Below are 20,757 nucleotides of genomic sequence, written 5' to 3' on the forward strand. Positions count from 1 at the left end.
TTCCGCACATGCAATAACCTCGAGAATCTCTTAAACTGAGCTGCATTACAAAATTTAAGCTTCAGAATCGACCTTAGCAGCAGTTCTGACTCCTTTAAAAAAACAGTGTTCATTTGTCCATTTCGGACATATGTGACATTTTGGGCATCTTCACGAGGTGTATGTTAATATGACGGTTCGGTGAATGCTAAATCGCGTGCCAAGCAAGCTGTTTCTTATCAACTGTTTAGCTGGAGTGCTTCCTTGAGTACTTAAGCCACTTGATGAGCGCTCTACAATATTCGCACTGTCACTGAATACTATATCGATCAACTTGAAGAAAGTTTAGGGGCCACTCACGTGAATTGGCCACTTGTTGTTCTGCGGTGCAACAGGTGGTGGCTGGCTCGCTGAATTCCTCTTTTTCTGTGATCTTCCATTATATGACCCGTCACTTCAGCATCGATAAATACAAATAAAAATGAAATGCTTCATTTTTAAAAGTTTCTTCAACCGTTTCATGGATTGCTTGGTGAAGCAACTTGGCACACGTTCTTCAAGCTTCAACCAATGGCGATACCAGAAGTAGGAAGACAAAATAAATTATATGATCACAAGGAGTAAAAAATGTTTTCATTTCTGATGTCATGAATCACCACATCATGGCAGCAAAGTGGAGATGTATGCATGCTTACTCTTCGCTGTCCAGCTTGGGTTTGAACCCTGACCCAGCTATAAACTGTCATCTTGGTGTTTCAGTCAGGATGATTCTTCAATGTGTGGGCCGTCTCTTGGATGGACTTTAAACTGGGCATCTGATCTGCTGGATTCCCTTTCCTCCTCACTATCTCACCCCTCTCCCTCTCTCACCCCTTCTCCTGCTCCACAATCCCTCCCCCTCTGTTGCATGTACAAATCAGATTCGGAGTGAGTTGACTGGAGGGGTGCAAAGGTCACTGCATGCATAAGCATGCATGCATGTAACAGGTAGATAGCATGGGTATTAAATGCTCCCGCCCCACCCAGGTCTCTAAAATATCCAACTTTGTGTGTTTCATGTGTTTGGTCATTAAGCATAACTTATCATTCTCTTTGCTAACCCCACCCTCCTCCCCTCATCTCTATCTCTATCTCTCTCTTCTTCGCACCCATCCCTTCCGCAGTGTATAGCAACATTTTGTGAGGGGTCGCTCTCCCCACCTCTCCCCCTTCCTCGCTCTTTCCCGCTTCAAGCCTCCCCTTCCTCACCTCCTCCAATCTCTCTCCTCCTTCCTCTTTCTCCCCCCCCACCCTTAATACCCCCGTCAGCGAAGCGACGGGTTGTATTTGCTAGTATGTGTGTATATACATGTAGAAGTTTGGGATTATACATAAAAATAGATTCTTCCAAGTTGTAACTAAGTTTGACTACTCCACCCATTTTGAAACAAACAGGAAGGAGCATGCATGCCATCCACTCTACATGCACTTCCCTCAGGCTGAAATAGCTGTCCATCCAGCTCGTAATTCCTGCCATATACTGTAGGAATGTGAGAAAAGGAGTTGTAGATCTAATCACAAATCCCTAAGGTTCTTTAATTGACTGATGTCCAAACAGGCAAGTGGGTGTATTCCAAAGTTGCATTTATTTCACAGGTAAAACACAAATGATAAACACTGCACTCTGGCACAGCGTTTTACACAGCAAAGCAGCTGGTGACTGGCTCTTCTCCTCCCATGCTCCTTTTCACTATGCTTTTCCATTTATAGATACTCAGAGAGAAAACACTCACGAAAGTCCCCCCCCCTCTCCTCAGTAATCGTTTTTAAATTACTTTTGTAACAAAAAGTGGACAGAGGTTATGTTTTCACCCCTGTCTGTTTGTCTGCCTGTGAACAGGATATCTCAAAAAGTTGCAGACAGATTCAGGCAAAAATTGGTGGACGAGTTGGGTGCATGACAACGACAAATTGATTAGATTTTGGTGAAGATCCGGATTCGGATGCAGATCTGCTAATTTATTTTAATAAAAAAAAAAAAAAGCGATTCTTCACCATTGAGAGATGGGACCAAAAACAATACACATCACGAAATCTCAAAAAGTTGTGAATGGATTATGACAAGACTTAGTGGATGAGTTGGGTCGGTGACAAGAACAGGCTAATTAGATTTGGTTCGGGTCCAGATCTAATTCTGGCCTACCAGTGTGATACAAAACGTTAGCTCTTGAGCCTGGAAGAGATATGTGCTCTTTCAAGTGCCGTTTTAGTTTTAACTGTAATATTTTATTTTCTGGCTACAAGTAAAATTCCTCATGAACAGTAAAATGAATGCCGAAAAACATGTGGATGCATGGCAGGCATCCCAATTACTCAGGACCCTTGCAGCAAGTGCTATGACACTGGTTCATGGTCACCATTCCAGTTTGGAGGTGATATTTGTTACAGGACCACAGGAAACAGCTGCCAACTTATCTTTTGTTGTCCACTCCTTTTGTGGAGTAATCCAAGTATGACCAAGCATTCCAGCCCTTCAGGGTTGGGGTGTACGTGTTTTTTGTGACCATGCACCTCACCCTTCGGGTTGAAGTGCACTTGTCGCTCAAGATGTATTTACCTTTTATATTATAAAAAAAGCATTCACCATAAGAGAGTCGTCCAAGTATGACCATGTATTCAAGCCCCTCAGGGTTGGAGTGGTTGTGTTTGTTGTGACCATGTACCTCAGTCTTCATGCCGAGGTGCATGTGTAGCTCAATATATTTTTAACCTTTAGTTATTATCCGCTAATTATTTAACCGCTAATCAATTTTGGTGAAGATCCAAATGAGAATTTTTAGATCCTTGTGGAGGATCTCGAAGTCTTACTTACGTTGTTGTTCTTCATCTTCTTCTTGTGGACTTTTTTGTTTCACAGCCTACAGTTTTCATCAAAACTTCCTGAAACTTGGCAAATATATGTAAAAATATCCTGCGCAGGCAGTAACCATCTCCGATTTTGAAGATTCCTCCCAGAAAAAAAAAGTTATGACGTCAAAATATCTCCGCTAATGGAAATCGCCTAAAAAATTATCTCCGAAACTAAGCAAGCTTTTTGAATTTTGTTTGCGGGAATCAAGTCGGGCATGAGAACAGATAATTTATCGCAAATCTGATACATCACAATGACGTAATATTCGTTTTTATGACGTCTTCATTAAGAGGACGAGGATCTTAGCTCATTTGAGCTTGTTTTATTTTTAAAGCGATTCTTCACCATTGAGAAATTGGGCTAAAAACAATATATAGCATGATATCTCGAAAATGTATTGGGCCTGATATGTTCTATTTGATCAGACATTGTGTGGCGGAGGTATGCACTCCAGTGAGTGCTCTTCTAGTTTTAAAAGTATATTCACTGTAGATTTTGAGCTGGGGAATGGCCCTCGAGTGTAACCAAATTACCCTTAAAACCGAATGCACATGCTGAATTTGCTTGGCAACCAAATTAATCAATCATAAATGCACCACACTGTGGAGTCACCAAATCACAGGTGGCGCAAAGCACCCCTCCCTTTATATGTGACGGTTTCTCTGTAAGCAACTTCAACACAGGAACTGAAAATTCATTTCTCAGCTTCTACTGGATGAAATTGGCTGAAAAATTCAGAAGTAAATCATTGGTACGTTGAGGTAATATGTTCTAAATTTCAGCAACGTCCATTTCCACATTCTTCAGTTTTTAACGAAAACCCTCAAAATTAACGTTTTTGTCTGTCAGTCTGTCCGTCCGAAATATGCTTCCGCTCAAATCTCAAAGGCCATACATTGAAACGAGCTGAAACTTGGAATATACATCAGACAATACATCTAATCAATGACTTTTGAAACAAATTCCACCTAAGTGCCATGGTGTTTGCTTTTTTGCTAGTTTTTGCTCATAAGGACGAACCCGAAAAACTTCGATGTGGAAAATTTTGACTCCAGTAGTAAAATAGTCAAACTATGAACTGTTGGATGAAAGTTCATGAAAGTTTGAATATGAATGGAGGGACACTTGTTGAGACTTCAAAGTTACCTGCAGCCACTTAATTAGGGAGAGAGCAAAAATTAGGGACACTGTAAAAGTGGACTTTGGTAAGCCTGGTGTTGGCTCAGTGGTTAGGGTAGTGGCTTGGGATCCAAGGGTCCTGAGTTCAAGCCCTGTTGGCCACTGAATTAATACACACCAGGGGGTTGACTCAGCCTGTCATCCTTCTGAGGTCAGCAAATGGAGTACCAGCTTGCTGGGATAATTGAGCCATTCGAGTATCCTGCGACGGAGTGGCGACCTGTCCAGGATTGTGCCCAACAGCCCAGGAAACTGCTTCGGCAGCACCGACACTCTCTGTCGAGAGTATGGTTCCAAAGAGCCTGGTGTTGGCGCAGTGGTTAGGACAGTGGCTTGGGATCCGAAAGGTCCTGAGTTCAAGCCCCGTTGGGCCATTGAATTAATACACCAGGGGGTTCACTCAGCCTGTCATCCTTCCGAGGTCGGCGAAATGAGTACCAGTGTGTACTGGGCCGGTGTATACCCCCGGTTAAAATAGGTGTACCATATCCCTGTGTCATAAGAGGTGACCAGGGTTGCGTCAGGAAGGGCATCCAGCGTAAAACATGTGCCAAATCACTATGCGGATCATACGGATGATCCGCTGTGGCGACCCCGAAAGGGAGCAGCCGAAAGAAGAAGAAGAGGAGTAAAAGTGGACTTTGGAAAAAAATAGCAGTTTTTCAGGTGCTTCAATTCGAGAAGAAAACTGGTTGAAACATGGAATACCGTACGTAACACAGAGAAACCGTTCCATTTTTGGGAAAAATGTCAGGGGCATAGAAAAGGACATTTATATGGTACAGTCGGTGCCATATGGCAAACTATAGTAAAGAAGGGGCATTCTTGGGAAAAATTCCAGGGGCATAGAAAAGGACATTTATATGGTACAGTAGGTGCCATATAGCAAACTATTGTAAAGAAGGGGCATTCTTGGGAAAAATTCCAGGGGCATAGAAAAGGCCACTTTTATATGGTATGTGCCATGTGGCAAACTAGAGAAAAGAAGGTACATTCCATGGCTTATAGAAAATGCCAGACAATAACAAATTGGGCACATTCAAAAAAAATCTCGTGCGCATGCTGTACTACCCTTGGGTTCTTTTTGTTCCTTGAAAATGAAAACACATCAGATAATGTGCACGTGTGCGATCAATTTGTTAAAAAAAAATTGGCGGATTACATTTGGTCAAAGCAGAGTGCAGGCTGCACATTATTTCCTTTGGCCATTGGCTGTGAAGTTTTGTTATTGACAATGTAGTGGGACTGCCAAAAACGATCAACAGCCCCGACTTGACTTTTATATTTTCTTCTCTTTCACAACCTTAAGGAACACCTGCAAGAGAATATTTTTCTTCTGAGGATGATACAGTATATACACGCACGTGCACCTGGATACAATATATATATATATATATATATATATATATATATATATATATATATACATACATACATACATACATACATACATACATACATACAGTCCGTGCACAAACGAAGGTGGATACTTCAAGACCTGGGAGGGCTTCGTTCCACCTTCTGAAACCTGCATATGGAGATAACAACCAATGACACACTGACTACCTTGTTATGTTTCATAAAATATGCAATTCTATCCATGTAAGACAGTAGAGTAATGAATGTATTGCGTATATATATATATATATATATATATATATATATATATATATATATCTTTCGATGTCTATTTCCATCTAGTTTGATGTGTGTGTGTGTGTGTGTGTGTGTGTGTGTGTGTGTGTGTGTGTGTGTGTGTGTGTGTGTGTGTGTGTGTGTGTGTGTGTGTGTGTGTGTGTGTGTGTGTGTGTGTGTGTGTGTGTGTGTGTGTGTGTGTGTGTATATATACATAGATACATATACTGTATACAGTAGACGCAGCTTTATAAATCCACCATGGGACCACGCCGTTTGGATTTATTAACCGGCTGGATTTATTAAGCGGAGAACCTATTTTCAGCCACCAACTGGATAGATAAGACAAAAAGCTAATGTCGTTAAACACTGCTTTATGCTACTAAAACATTGATTTATCAAACGGTGACAAGGGGATTGTTCAAAAGAATCTCTCCAAGGTCGCTTGCTTGGGAGGGAATGTTTTGCGCAAATGTTCCTTTATTGAATCTGTCACGTGGCGGAAATCAGGATGGGCAAAACCTGAGAGCTGCAGTCCCCTGTCCAATTTGGCGAGTGCCGTCCGCATCTCTGCCGCTGTTGGCAGCGGCTCGGGTTCGTCGTCGCTTTCTTCTTCCACTTCTTCAGCTATGGGCTCGGTGGCTTCGAGAATCTGACCGACGAGCTGGTCGGTCATTTCCTCTTCCATAATTTCACCTGTTGTCTCAATGTCGTCGTCGATGGTGATCCATTGATCGAATACTTCGGCTGTGAGCCCGGGTGGTGGCGAGGGCAGGCAGTGGCTCCATTTCTGGCATTGGGTCTGGTTCTCCAACAAATCCTCCCTTTCGCCAACAGTTCCGAATAGTTTCTGCCGTAACTTTTTCCCATGCAACGTCGAGCATATTCATCGTGTCCAACAACGTTACCTTTTTGACGACTTTGTTGGCTACAAGTTCTTCCTGGCTATCATCGATAGTATATCAATGATGTTCTGGTGAAGCTGGTGTCGAAAGTAGGCCTTCAGCATCCTAATTATTCCCATGTCGCATGGTTGGAACACCGATGTTGTGTTCAGTGGGAGGAACTTGACGGTGATGCTCTTCAGTCCATCGACTTGAGTGTGTGCCGAACAATTGTCAACAAGCATAAGTACCTTTCGTTTTTGACGATGGAACTTGAGATCCAATACGCGAAGCCAGCGCTCCCAGATTCTACTTGTCATCCAAGCATTGGAAGAGAAGTCGTGGGTCAGGGGCAGTTGTTGAAAATTTTTGAAGCAACGCGGCTTCTTTGGTTTGCCAATCAGAAGAAGATCTTCCTTTCTACCGTAGATCTTTCCTTTCTACTGTATATATATATATATATATATATATATATATATATATATATATATATATATATATATATATATATATATATATATATATATATATATATATATATATATACATATACACACACGTGTCTCTGTTTGTCTGTCATGTTATAGCTTGAGAACCGATTCACTTATTTCAATTAATCAAACAACGTTGGATTCAGGGAACTCCTGGGAAGGTTTGTGATGAAATTAAATTTGTATTTTTTAAAAATTCGTCATTTTTTCAGGTTACATGTGCACACAGGGCGAAACTGCAAACAACACCTTGCGATGCTGGTTATCCTCGCACTCCTAGAAATTCTTTTCCTTCTTTCCCGATTGATTAGCCATCACAGCAAAGATTGGTATTTCCGTCAGTAAAGCAACGGGTCGTATAGTCTAGTATCTTCATAAACATGATGTTTTTGAAAACAAGGACTTTTTCGGATCCGTCAGGGCTTACTATATGTAATTGAACCAGTGGACGCTGTTTTGCAATTTTTGCATGACAATGTGTCCCTTAATGCACAGATTCAATCTTGAACAAATCCATTTTAAATATATGTGGAAAAATTATGGGCCCAGACCAGGAATCAAACCCAGGTCATCTGGAAAACCATTTATAAGCTCTTCGGAAGCTCTTAGCGCAATGTACTTGGGCACAGGAGGCATATTATCATTGTAATTATTATTTTTTGTCGTTCTGCATCCACTTGTAATGGACAGTTTTGCTAAAACAAATTCAATACCTGTGCTCATAATTGAAACCTCAGAGATTTGCAATTGCATGGCTCCCTGCCAAATAAAGAGAGATAAGCGAATAAACTCACTTAAATCACAACCACCATTGACTTGACACTGAAATTAAGACTTTGGTCAACTTTTCGAAAGGATAGTTGGGATTTTGGCCATAAATGATGTGATAACTATCCTATTTTGTCTTTCCTCAAAAATAACTTTTTTGAGAATTAGCTCCTCCTTGCAAAGAACAATCTTTATGATTGAAAGTGACAAATCAGACAAGTAAGCAAGGTCCCAACTTATAAGGTAGGTCAGTATTTTGACCTAAAGTGCATACCATTATTTAATGAAACAGAAATACATGCCACACATCGACAGAATTGTGGACTTTCAGTGTTTTCATGATCAAGTTATCTGAACAAGGCCGGATGTTCAAAGGAAGCAAAGTGGCTTCTTAGAATATTTCAGTAAGGGACGCCTTTCCTGTGTTTACATAGACCTTAAGGAATTAATTACTCTTTCGGAAAAATAAACGCATTTTTTCATGAACAGAGCTTTTATATCATATTTTCCTTACATATACATGTACATATACAGTGGGGAGAACAAGTATTTGATACACTGCCGATTTTGCAGGTTTTCCCACTTACAAAGCACGTAGAGGTCTGTAATTTTTATCATAGGTACACTTCAACTGTGAAAGACGGAATCTAAAACAAAAATCCTGAAAATCACATTATATGATTTTTAAATAATTAATTTGCATTTTATTGCATGAAATTAGTATTTGATACATCAGAAAAACAGAAATTAATATTTGGTACAGAAACCTTTGTTTGCAATTACAGAGATCAGACGTTTCCTGTAGTTCTTAACCAGGTTTGCTCAGACTGCAGCAGGGATTTTGGCCCACTCCTCCATACAGATCTTCTCCAGATCCTTCAGGTTTCGGGCTGTCGCTGGGCAACACAGACTTTCAGCTCCCTCAAAAGATTTTCTGTTGGGTTCAGGTCTGGAGACTGGCTAGGCCACTCCAGGACCTTGAGATGCTTCTCATGGAGCCACTCCTTAGTTGCCCTCGCTGTGTGTTTCCGGTCGTTGTCATGCTGGAAGACCCAGCCACGCCCCATCTTCAATGCTCTTGTTGAGCAAAGGAGGTTGTTGGCCAAGATCTCGCGATACATGGCTCCATCCATCCTCCCCTCAATACGGTGCAGTCGTCCTGTCCCCTTTGCAGAAAAGCATCCACAAAGAATGATGTTTCCACCTCCATGCTTCACGGTTGGGATGGTGTTCTTGGGGTTGTACTCATCCTTCTTCTTCCTCCAAACACGGCGAGTGGAGTTTAAACCAAAAACTCTATTTTGGTCTCATCAGACCACATGACCTTCTCCCATTCCTCCTCTGGATCATCCAGATGGTCATTGGCAAACTTCAGACGGGCCTGGACATGCGATGGCTTGAGCAGAGGGACCTTGCGTGCGCTGCAGGATTTTAATCCATGACGGCGTAGTGTGTTACTTATGGTTTTCTTTGATACTGTGGTCCAAGCTCTCTTCAGGTCATTGACCAGGTCCTTCCGTGTAGTTCTGGGCTGATCCCTCACCTTTCTCATGATCATTGAGGCTCTACGAGGTGAGATCTTGCATGGAGCCCCAGACCGAGGGAGATTGACTGTTGTCTTGAACTTCTTCCATTTTCGAATAATTGTGACAACAGTTGTTGCCTTCTCACCAAGCTGCTTGCCTATTGTCCTGTAGCCCATCCCAGCCTTGTGCAAGTCTACATTTTGTCCCTGATGTCCTTAGACAGCTCTCTGGTCTTGCCCATTGTGGAGACGTTGGAGTCTGATTGATTGAGTGTGGACAGCTGTCTTTTCTGCAGATAACGAGTTCAAACAGGTGCAGTAAATACAGGTAATGAGTGGAGAATGGGAGGACTTCCTAAAGACAAAACTAACAGGTCTGTGAGAGCCGGAATTCTTTCTGGTTGGTAGGTGATCAAATACAAATTTCATGCAATAAAATTCAAATTAATTATTTAAAAATCATATAATGTGATTTTCAGGATTATTGTTTTAGATTCCGTCTTTCACAGTTGAAGTGTACCTATGATAAAAATTACAGACCTCTACGTGCTTTGTAAGTGGGAAAACCTGCAAAATCGGCAGTGTATCAAATATTTGTTCTCCACACTGTATATATATATATATATATATATATATATATATATATATATATATATATATATATATATATATATATATATATATATATATATATATATATATATATATATATATATATATATATATATATAAAATCTCCAGGCAACTACGATTTATTACATGTTAAATTAAATACAAATGTCATAAATTTCCTTTTGCAGTGAACTGAGGCTCATGGAGGAGGTTGTATATGTATTATATTGAAGGACAAGGATATTAAAAGACAATTTTATAATCTTTACATGAACTACAAGGATACGAGTGGACAATTGACAAAACATGGGATTTAAACCTGGGATCCCAGGAAAGTGCTTCGTTTGGGAATACCAAACTAGTTAAGCTTGATATTTGCCATTGTAGTTTTCGAATGAACATACATATTAATGAATGGTATTCCACCTATCAAAGGATGAATTGTTACAATTGCTTAACAAACATCCGATATCGATATCGTTTTGTGCACAGCACCATAAAGAACTAGAACGGCACTTGATAGAGCGCATACCTATGTTCGGCTGAACGGTTTATATTTTGTATCTCACTGATAGGCCGGACCTGGATTCGAACCTGAAGCAAAATTTAATTGGCTTGTTCTTGTCACCTCCCCAACTCATCCACCTCGTTCTATCACAACTCGTCCACAATTTTTTGAAATATCATGCTCTATATCGTTTTTGGCCCCATCCCTCAGTGGTAAAAAAAAAATCATTTTAAATATTTTTAAATTTTCATATCCAGATCCGAATCTTCACCAAAATCAAATCAAGTCATCCTTGTGACACACCCAACCTGTCCACCAAGTTTTGTCCGAATTCGTCCATAACTTTTTGAGATATCGTATTCACAGACGGACGGACAGACAAACAGGGGTGAAAACAATGCCTCCACCCACGTTTGATGGCGGCGGGAACAATCCAGAAATCATTAGTTGGATGAGACACCTACGGCTACCCTGTGCTCTGACATACAGGACACTAAGTTTTCCAGAACACATCTTTTGATATGTAGGAGGAGCATGCATATAGGACAGTGGTTTGCACACAGTAAGCTTGATAAAATCTGTTTTTACGATACCTTGAATAATCATTTAATGAACATTACTCAACAAACGTTGTCATTGGAGGGTATTGTGGGAATGTGTATGAATGTATTGTTCGACGTTACCAAATCTTGTAGGTTAAAGAATCATGCATGAGTTGTGATGCAAATGGTTGTGTTAAAATATGAACATATCGGTTGTACATGCACATGCTTACAAATGACTTTTATATACCTTGTCGAGGCTCATATGAGAGCCAACATGCAACGCACAGCAAGGGGGGCATGAGACAGGAGGGGTGGGAGAGGGAAGGACAAAACAGTGGGGAACAGAGACATCAGGAGATCTGTGGAAGGGAGAGGGATGGGGCGGGGAACAAGTGGAACACAAGATAGATATTACAGGTACTTTCAGGAAGGAAAGCAGGGAATTTGAAGGAGGTGGGTTTGGGGGGGGGGATTCACCGGGGTGGAAAAGATCGAGGATTTGGATGGGGGACGATAAGAGGTGGTGGTGAACAGCTGTTTTGAAGGCCTGGGGGGAAGAATTGGATTGAACAGAGTGAGGGAGTTTATTCCAAAGGTGGGGAAAAAAGAGGAATGAAAGAAGGCGAGCAGTGATTCATGATTTTGGTAGTTTTACCAGAAGGGGGTTGTTGGCGGACCTTGAGTGCCCTGCGGAAATATGGTGGGGACAAATCGCAGATAGAGTAGGGGGGCGAGACCGGAGAGATGGTAGAAGACAGAAAGATCACTGACCTGCCTGGAGTGAGAGGGTGAGACGTCCAAAGACTCAGTCTCATAGTGGGAGATACCAATGATCCTATATGCCCTGGTTTCCACAGCATGAAGCGGAGAAAGGTGGGAGGCAGGAGAACCAGCCCAGAGGGGAGAGCAGCACTCCATCAGGCTGTGGAGGAAAGCTTTGTATGTGGTCAGGATCTCAGGTGGGCCAAAGAAGGACTTTGCATGATGGAGGATTCCTTGTAGGCGAATGGCTTTGGAGGCCAGGCTGAAAATGTGGCTTTCCCAGGAAAGATCATGGCAGATAGTGAGACCGGGAAGTTTGAAAGAAAGGACTTCTTCCAGAGGGTTGTTGAGAAAGTAGATGTGGGGGGGGGGGGGTTCTAAATGGGCTGTTCGGGTTAGGGTTAGGGTTAGCGTGAGGGAATGACTGCATTGCCATTACCACAAGAAGAATGACTGCATTACCTACGTGCACCAAGTGGACATAGCATGGGGGCTGGAGCCATAACATAACACTCTTGGCCCTCAACAGAACCAAATATTGTCGAATAATGACAAAGAAGAAGATATCTATCGAGGAAACCCAGAAGATCAGTGTTAAGGTGGCCAAGAGTTTGCTAATTAATACATTTTGATGATATGTAGCTTTAATGTAAATTGGAATGGCATTATGTTCACATATCTTGTCAATATTTTCGTTTCCAAAATGCACAACTGAACACTAGTCTCAGCCACATTTACATGTGACATAAATGAGAACGGGGTGTTTGGGTGGAGTAAATTGTGGGGAAAAACGAACAAATTACAGGTAAAAAGAGTGGAAGAGAAGGAGATTGTGTAAGGGACAGAGAAAGGAACGGGCTGGTAAAGGAGTTATTAATTACACCCTTTGGGTATGACATATGTAAATATTTAATTGACAACCTCGTATTCGAACCATTGCAATATCTTGCAGGTGTCACACATTGATTTCAAAAGCATCACGTGATGCAATACCTACACCTGTGTTGATACTTGTGTGATTTACTACTCCATGAAACATTGTCATTTATATTGAAGCGAATTGGATTCTGCCTAATCAATATGTTATGATGTTCCGGTATCCGTTATATTTTATATTGAGTCGGTTCATTTGAAATGGCGATAACCCTCGTGGATTTCAATCCCTCATCGTTTGAATGTACACACACATGACCCTTTCACGCCTTTCTGGGTTATATACCGCTTTGCCAATATCTCAAGCCGTAAAGCGGTTCCGTGCTCGTGCACAGTGAGCGTGGTTTTCGTGCCTGGTCGCTAGAGCTGCCTCTGATTGAAAATGCACCGAGTGATTTTAGGCCGCATTGAAATACGATTAACCGGCCTCGGCCAGCGGTGCAGCAGTCCAGATGTCGATGCGATCGGTTGGGAGCATTGTAATGAACTCGTGATTTATGGCCCACACAACCACCGTGCTGGGTTCAGTTAGAGTTCAACCAAGCAGCTTTGTTGCTTTCAGACAGTGTCCTCCTGACACACGCACATACATATATTCTGATGTACCATACTCTGTTACAGAGCGTCAGTGCTGCCAACAGTTTCTTGGCGAGGGATGGGACACATACATAACCCAAATGAAAGCAGTTTATCGGCAAGGGTTATAATGGGTGGTTTGCCATTGCTTTCCCAACTTATGCCTGGACACGGGACGTCTAGTTTGACGTCCATCTGAGAGATGGCACACACATTGATGAATTACCGAGATGACAGTTTATAGCTGCGTTGAGATTCGAACCCAGGCTAGACAGCTGAGAGCTGACTGTGCGTATCTCGAGACCATTTCTGCCAGACTATATATTGTCATGTCAGAGGGGTTTGTTAATGTAGACCGCTCTTAGCCGGTGGTCTAAAATCTACCCGGATGCTGAAAGGATGCCATAATTTACTGCCTTCTTTAATATAATATTTATAATCCCCCCAGGATCAGCCAAATGTAAACCAAAACGAGCGGTGTTCACGCGAGAAGGTCAAAAGGCGGGAAAATGTTTCTTCGTAAATCAATGGTTTATTTAAGAAGTTCAGGGATAAAAGAAGACGGGGCACTATAAATAAATAACGAATTAATCAAGCAGTAGACAAACACAAATAAAGATGAAGGGAATGGGTAATCTTATGGGCAGGCAATCTATAAGGCCTATCCCAAGCTGTGGTGCCAAATACCAGACTCATAATGAAGGGGAACAGAACAGGTGAGGACTAGTGTTTGGCACGAGTTGATCTATGGTTCTGCAGGATGATAATGGTAATGTAGGCTGACGTTTCACAGAGTGAAGTGCAGCTCGAGGCAGAAGAAGAGAGGATAGCACAGTGGTCGGGAAATGGTGTTCATGTCTCTTCAATGGTCATTCTTGGATGAACAATGGAACAGAGAGCCATTGTTTCCTTGAGACACAAAGTTTAACTGACTTGCGCATGCGCAATCAAAGCTTCCTTCACCTCTGCGACCACCTTTACAGCACATGGCTGTTCCTACCATTTGCCACCCTCTGCCAGTGGGCATGCTGCCATTTTGGCTGTTCCACCCTCAAACAGGGCTCTGCAGCTCATCTCGCCACCATGGCCTACAGTCTGCCAGCCAAATAGCCTGTGATACGTCCTTTTAAAGTGCCAGGTGCCGCAAGTCTTCAACCTGTACTCGCCTGTTACAGGAGGTTTTTGCATAATCTTATCCTAGTCTGCTTTAGGATTTACCTTCTCCTTTGTGCAAATTTTACCACAGGACCTTCCTCAGATTTTTTTTTTTTGTTGTATGCATCATCGAGGCTTGTGGAAGAGCTAGTATTAGTACACTGAACAAATCAGGATGCAACAGGGCAAAAGGAAAAGTAGAGAGAGGGGGGAAACTCCAACAGCAGAGTTGAAGGCTAAGATAGAGGCAGATCTTAGCAAACAAGGGGTGTGGGGAGGAATGGGGGCAGGAAAGGATCCATCGAGTGGACAAGATGGATACAGAAGGTAAATCTCAGGAGGGAAAACTGGAAATTTGGAAGGAGGAGGGCTTGGGGTTGGGTGACGGGAAGGGGTGTTCAGGGTAAAAAAACGACCGTGGTTTTGGATTGGGGACGGTCTGAGATTGTGGTGAACAGCTGTCTTGAAGACCTGGAGTGAAGAATGAGATTGAAGAGGATGTAGAAGTTGGTTCCATAAGTGGGAAAAAATACGAATGAATGAGTGGAGGTGAGCAGTGATTCTGGATTTTGGGAGTTCCACTGGAAGGTGGGTGATGATGCACCTGATGTGCCCTGCAGAAACCTGGGGGGGGGGGGGTTGGGTAAGTACGGGGACAAAGCACAGAAAGAGCAGGGGTGCAAGACCAGAAAGGAGGTGGTCGAACACAAAGAGACCACCGACCTGTCTGTGATGAAAGTGAAAGGCCCATAGACAGCTTCATGGCAGGAGTTTCCAATAACCCTGAAGGCCGTGGTTTCCACGGCATCAAGCTGAACAAGATATGAGGCAGGGGAGCCAGCCCAGATCATCCCTACATGACTATATCTTTCTTTGAATAATGGTTGTGGCCTGTCAATCCCTGCATCAATTTGCAATGATATAGTGTGTGTTGATCATGTCTATGTATGAATTTGACCAGTGAAATATTAAACAGTTAACACACACCCCCTCCCAACAACATACAAACTTCTAACAGGAATCATTATAAAAACAAGAAAAAGAGCAATCAGAGGTTGCAAACCATCGCCAGGCCTTCTTTTGAGTGGTGTATTTTTATAGGTTTGATGGTAAATCCAATATGGCTGCCAAATCATGAGACTTATGATGTCATATGTGTGACCCTTTTGTTCCTTATGGATAGGCTGTCATATGTGTAAAGTTTCGCCTCGATCTTTTCAGGCATTTCAGAGAAGAAGATTTTTGAAGGTAAAAAAAAACAAAAAAACAATAGGGATACAGAATCACCTGACCGATGGCATCATCAAAATAATTTTGTGGACCATTTTATTCCGAAATGACCCATGAAGTCATAAAAAATACCACACTTGTTCCCCATGAGGAGTACTTGCTATGTGCCACTTGTGCATCCATGGCTTGCAGAACACTTGTGTGAACTTTCCCCTCGATCTGTCCAGTCATTCTGGAGAAGATTTTTACCTTCGCAAACTTTGTTGCGAAGGTTATGTTTTGATCGCTGCGTATTTATTTATTTATTTGTGAATATGTGTGTTTGTTTGTTTGTTATTCGCATAACTCCAAAAGTATTGAACTGAATCGCAGCAAATTTGGTGGGATGATTGGTTATTATCCGAGGACCATTTGATTAGATTTTGGGAGTGATCGGGTCAAAGGTCAAGGTCAAGGTCATGAAAAGGTCAAAATCGTCTTTTTATCATAGCGCGGTCAATTTGTATCCAATTTGCATGCAACTCATGCCAAAATGTTCAGAATTCAATGCCCCATCTAGTGATATGTGACATGACACAATGACGTAATAACCCTTATTAGCGGTTGGGAGTCAAAGGTCAGGGGGGGTCAAGACATTGCAAAATGTGCGGTTTTAGTCACAACACGGTCAATTCTTATCCGATTTGCATGAAACCAACACCAAAATATTGACTGTTCTGTTCCCCACACTCTAATACCAATTACAAAATTAAGAGTACGAAGGTCAAGGTCGAGCTCATGAAAAGGTCAAAATCATCATTTTGCCATAGTGCAGTCGATTTTTATCCAATTTGCATGCAACCAATGCCAAAATGTTGTGAATTCAATGCCCAATCTTGTGATATATGATATGACAGGAAATTTAATGTTTTTAAGCCATCATAACACATATGAGATGGCAGATGTGGTATGAAATTAAATACCCTCACAATCAACGGTTTCTGGGGGGGGGGGGCAAAATGTAGTGTTGGCGAAGGTATGCACTCTACTGAGTGCCCGTTCTAGTTTAAAATATGTTTTAGGGTATTTCCAATATGACTGCCAAACCATGTGATCTATGATATCATATGTGTGAACATTTTGTTCCTCATGCACAGGTGGTCATACGTGTAAAGTTTCGCCTCGATCTGTTCAGCCACTTCAGAGAAGATTTTTGAAGTTTTTTTTTTTTTTCAACAATATGGCTGCCGAATTACGTGACCAATGACATCAAGATTTTTTTTTTATTTCTGTGGACCATTTTATCCCGAGGTGACCCTCAAAATTTTTCATACTGATCGGAAGTGGCGTTCTACATATGCAAGTTGACATCATAATGATGGCACCTGTGACATCATAAAAAAAAATCACAATCATTCCCCATGAAGAGTACTTGCTATGTGCCAAGTTTCAATTTTTTTCCTTGAGGCAGTTTCAGAGATAGAGGTCCAAAGTTTTTTTAGTTTTTCCAATATGGCTGCCACACCACCTTATGACCTATGACATCATAATTATCATCAAAACAATCTACATGAGTAGTCGCATCAATGGTTAAAAAAAAAAATTCAATCCGCGAAGCAGTTGTGGAGAAAATCATGAAAGTTCTATGAGGATAAATAAACAGTCAAACAAATGGACCGAAATGCAATACCCTCTCCAAATCATTTGGCGAGGGTAATAATGCATGATCAGCAAACACAAGATTTGGAGGCAGAACAAAAGGGATGTAAGAGAGGTTGTTATGGAACAATTGACCACCTACTACTGAACGAGGCCGTACTTGAAAATTGCAAAATGCGAAAAACTAAATTGTCCAACGCCTGGATAGACTACAAAAAAGCTTTTGACAGCATCCCACATTTGTGGATGATAAAATGCATGAATATACAAAATCAATCCCCAAATAATCAAACTGATTGAGAAAGCAATGGAATATCACATTGATATTACAGCATTCAGAAGGAAATTTCGAAATACCAGATGTGAAGATACAGCATGGGATCTTCTAGAGAGACAAGTCTTTCCCCTCCCCCCCCCCACCCCCCCACTCTTGTTTTGTCTGGCTCTGGTCCCACTGAGTAACCTCATCAACAAACAAGGACACTGATACATCCCAACAGCCAATAGAAGAACATCCAAAGAAACAGGAAAGGTGACACACTTACGATGCATGGATGATTTAAAGCTCTTTACACCAAATGACGATAAATTGACAGAACAGCTAAAACTAGTAAAATGGATCTCTGAGGACATTCAAATGGAATTTGGACTAGATAAATGTAGAAGAGGCCACCTCGTAGTGGAAGAGGGCCACTAAATGTGTCACAAACAAATGCACAAAACACTCGCCAAGGAATACATACAAAGAATGAAGGTGATCCTGAAAACGTATCTCTCCCAAAGAAACAAAATCAAAGCCATAAACCAACCTGCAGTACCAGTGTTCCAATATAGCTGTGGAATAATAAACTATCCCCAATCAGCAATCAATAAGTTAGACATCAAAACAAGAAAAATCCTTGCCGTCCACAAAATGTTCTATTCAAACCAGTGCATCCCGAGAATGTACCTGCCGAGACAAGAGGGAGGGAGAGGCCTGATGGAATTCAACCAGGTGCACAGGGTGACGAGTGTTGGGCTAGCTGAGTACGTGAAATGCTCAACAGACAATCACATTCAATTTGTAAACAAACATTAAGACAACAAACCTGATAAAGGTGTCTCTAACCATGCAAGGAATTTCCAAAAACAGGTCCGAGTAGAAGATACCGCCCGCACAGGAAAAAGAAACAGCAACAAATACAGCCCCAACAATTGCAAAAAAGATAAAATAAATATATAAAAAGAAATGTCAACAAATATACACCAACAACAGGGAGAACGACAAAAGAGCAGGAAAATAAGGGAAAAAAAAATCAATCCTCTCTCTCCCCCAATACATACATACATCTCTATTATAATACCAAGCTTGCACACTAAAAACTCGGCTCGCCGTCACACGATCCCTCTGAAATTGCTGTGGCACTTAGCGGACATGCCGACAATGTTTGGGAAGTCTTGGCGTTCCATAGTACCACTTGCATTTTGCACAATGCATATTTTTGTCATTCCCCGTGTATGGTCTGTCGTCTGCTACCAGCTATGTTGTACTGCTCTCCCGTGCATGTGCACGGGTATCGCTAGTATTATATATACACGAAGGTGTGTTGAAAAGTAATGCCTCCATTCTCTTTCGCCAAAACAGGTAAAGATATTCAAATGAAGCAGAGTGTAGGCCACACATTATTTCCTCTGGCCATTGGAAGCAAAGTTTTGTGATTTTGACACTTGATGTCTCAGTGCTATGTTCGTCAAGATGGCAGAAGGCAGCACAACATTGTCAGTGCTGTGAAGCATGAAGAACTGGGGATGAGAGTTGGGATGATTGACTGGAGCTGAGATGACTGGAAATGATTGGAGATGAGAGTTTGGTGTACTATTATGATTCCTAGAGTAAGAGATGGTCAATGGAGTGATCCCAGCACAAGATCAACAGCCCCAACTTGACTCCGTCAGATTTTATGCTGTTTCACAAGCTTAAGGAACACCTTCAAGAGAACATTTTCCTTCTGATGATGATGTCAAGGATGTTGTGAAGTGCTGGTCAAATCAGCAGGATACACAGCTCTATTGTGATGACATCACAAAACTACTTGAACGTTGGCAGAAATGTGGAGACCGCAATAGTGATTATGTTGAGAAATTAAAATGCACCATGGCACGCGCGCACACACACACACACACACACACACACACACACACACACACACACACACACACACACACACACACACACACACACACACACACACACACACACACACATGGACCTCACTTTGTAAGAAAGCATTTGTACAGCCAAGCAGTTTCTTGGCAAGGATTATACTGGGAGGTTTGCCATTGCGTTTCCAGCCATAGTTTGGACAGGAATTTGGAATTAGGTCAAGACACCAGTGATAGCTTGTCTACTTGTTGCAAAGGACACTGTAGTATCTTTAACACCCACCAACGAATGCCAGCAGACGAGACGCCCAGTTTATCATCCATCCAAGGAATGGTCGGTACTCTGTTACAGAGTGTCCGTGCTGCCGCAGCAGTTTCTTGGCAAGGGTTATACTGGGTGGTTTACCATTGCCTTCCCAGTATAAATATATAATATATATGACTATACATTGTGTTAAGTTCTTCCGATTCTGGGTTTGCAGCAATGGCACGTTTCTCTGCTGACTTTATCAAAATTAAGTTTCCGATCATTATTTGTCCCGTTTTAACTGTTTATTTTCTCACCTACATGTTTCTGTATGTTCGTAGTTCGGTTTTGTTTCAAAAATCATGCAATTCTATGAGTTTTCGTCGACCTTGTCTTACCGGGTTCCTTGAGGCCTATCCATCCTTCCCCTCTCGGTGTACGATCATTTTTATTTGTTTTCTCTCCTGATTACCTTCAATTCCTATTTTCCCCACTTTCCCAGCACCCCGCCATCCCTCCCAACTAAACACTCGGTTTCTCATCTTAAATTCAAAAGAAAAGAAAACAAAAAAAACTACCTTTCTCTCAGCACAGCCACGAGTCGCAATCCTTCTTCTTCTTCTTCTTCTTCTTCGTCTTCTTCTTCTTCTTCTTCTTCTTCTTCTTCTTCTTCGTCTTCTTCTTCTTCTTCTTCTTCTTCTTCTTCTTCTTCGTCTTCTTCTTCTTCTTCGTCTTCTTCTTCTTCTTCGTCTTCTTCGTCTTCTTCGTCTTCTTCGTCTTCTTCTTCTTCTTCTTCTTCGTCTTCTTCTTCGTCTTCTTCGTCTTCTTCTTCGTCTTCTTCGTCTTCTTCGTCTTCTTCGTCTTCTTCGTCTTCTTCCTCTTCTTCCTCTTCTTCCTCCTTTTTCCGGCACTCCATCTTTATTCCAGTGAGCTGACCCACTCTCGCCATTCCCTTCACGATTTCTTCCCACAACCTTCCATTCCCGAAACTTACTTAATCTTCAAACATCCATCAAAAAATAATACTTCTCCTTGTATCCTTTCTATCTATACACCTC

General features: G+C 41.7%; 1 protein-coding gene across 1 annotated transcript in view; it reads right to left on the reverse strand.

Moving 5' to 3' along the window:
• The window catches only part of LOC147027538 (uncharacterized), a 184,303-nt gene extending 163,978 nt beyond the window's left edge, over positions 1–20,325 (reverse strand). Inside the window, exon 1 of the mRNA XM_085877018.1 lies at positions 20,278–20,325. The gene's annotated coding sequence lies outside the window, so the exon portion shown is untranslated. The remainder of the gene's footprint in view (positions 1–20,277) is intronic.
• Positions 20,326–20,757: the final 432 nt, after the last annotated feature.

The sequence above is a fragment of the Eptatretus burgeri genome, chromosome 4, assembly GCF_056783735.1.
Source record: "Eptatretus burgeri isolate ZD-2024b chromosome 4, Ebu_testis_v1, whole genome shotgun sequence".
NCBI lineage: Eukaryota > Metazoa > Chordata > Myxini > Myxiniformes > Myxinidae > Eptatretus > Eptatretus burgeri.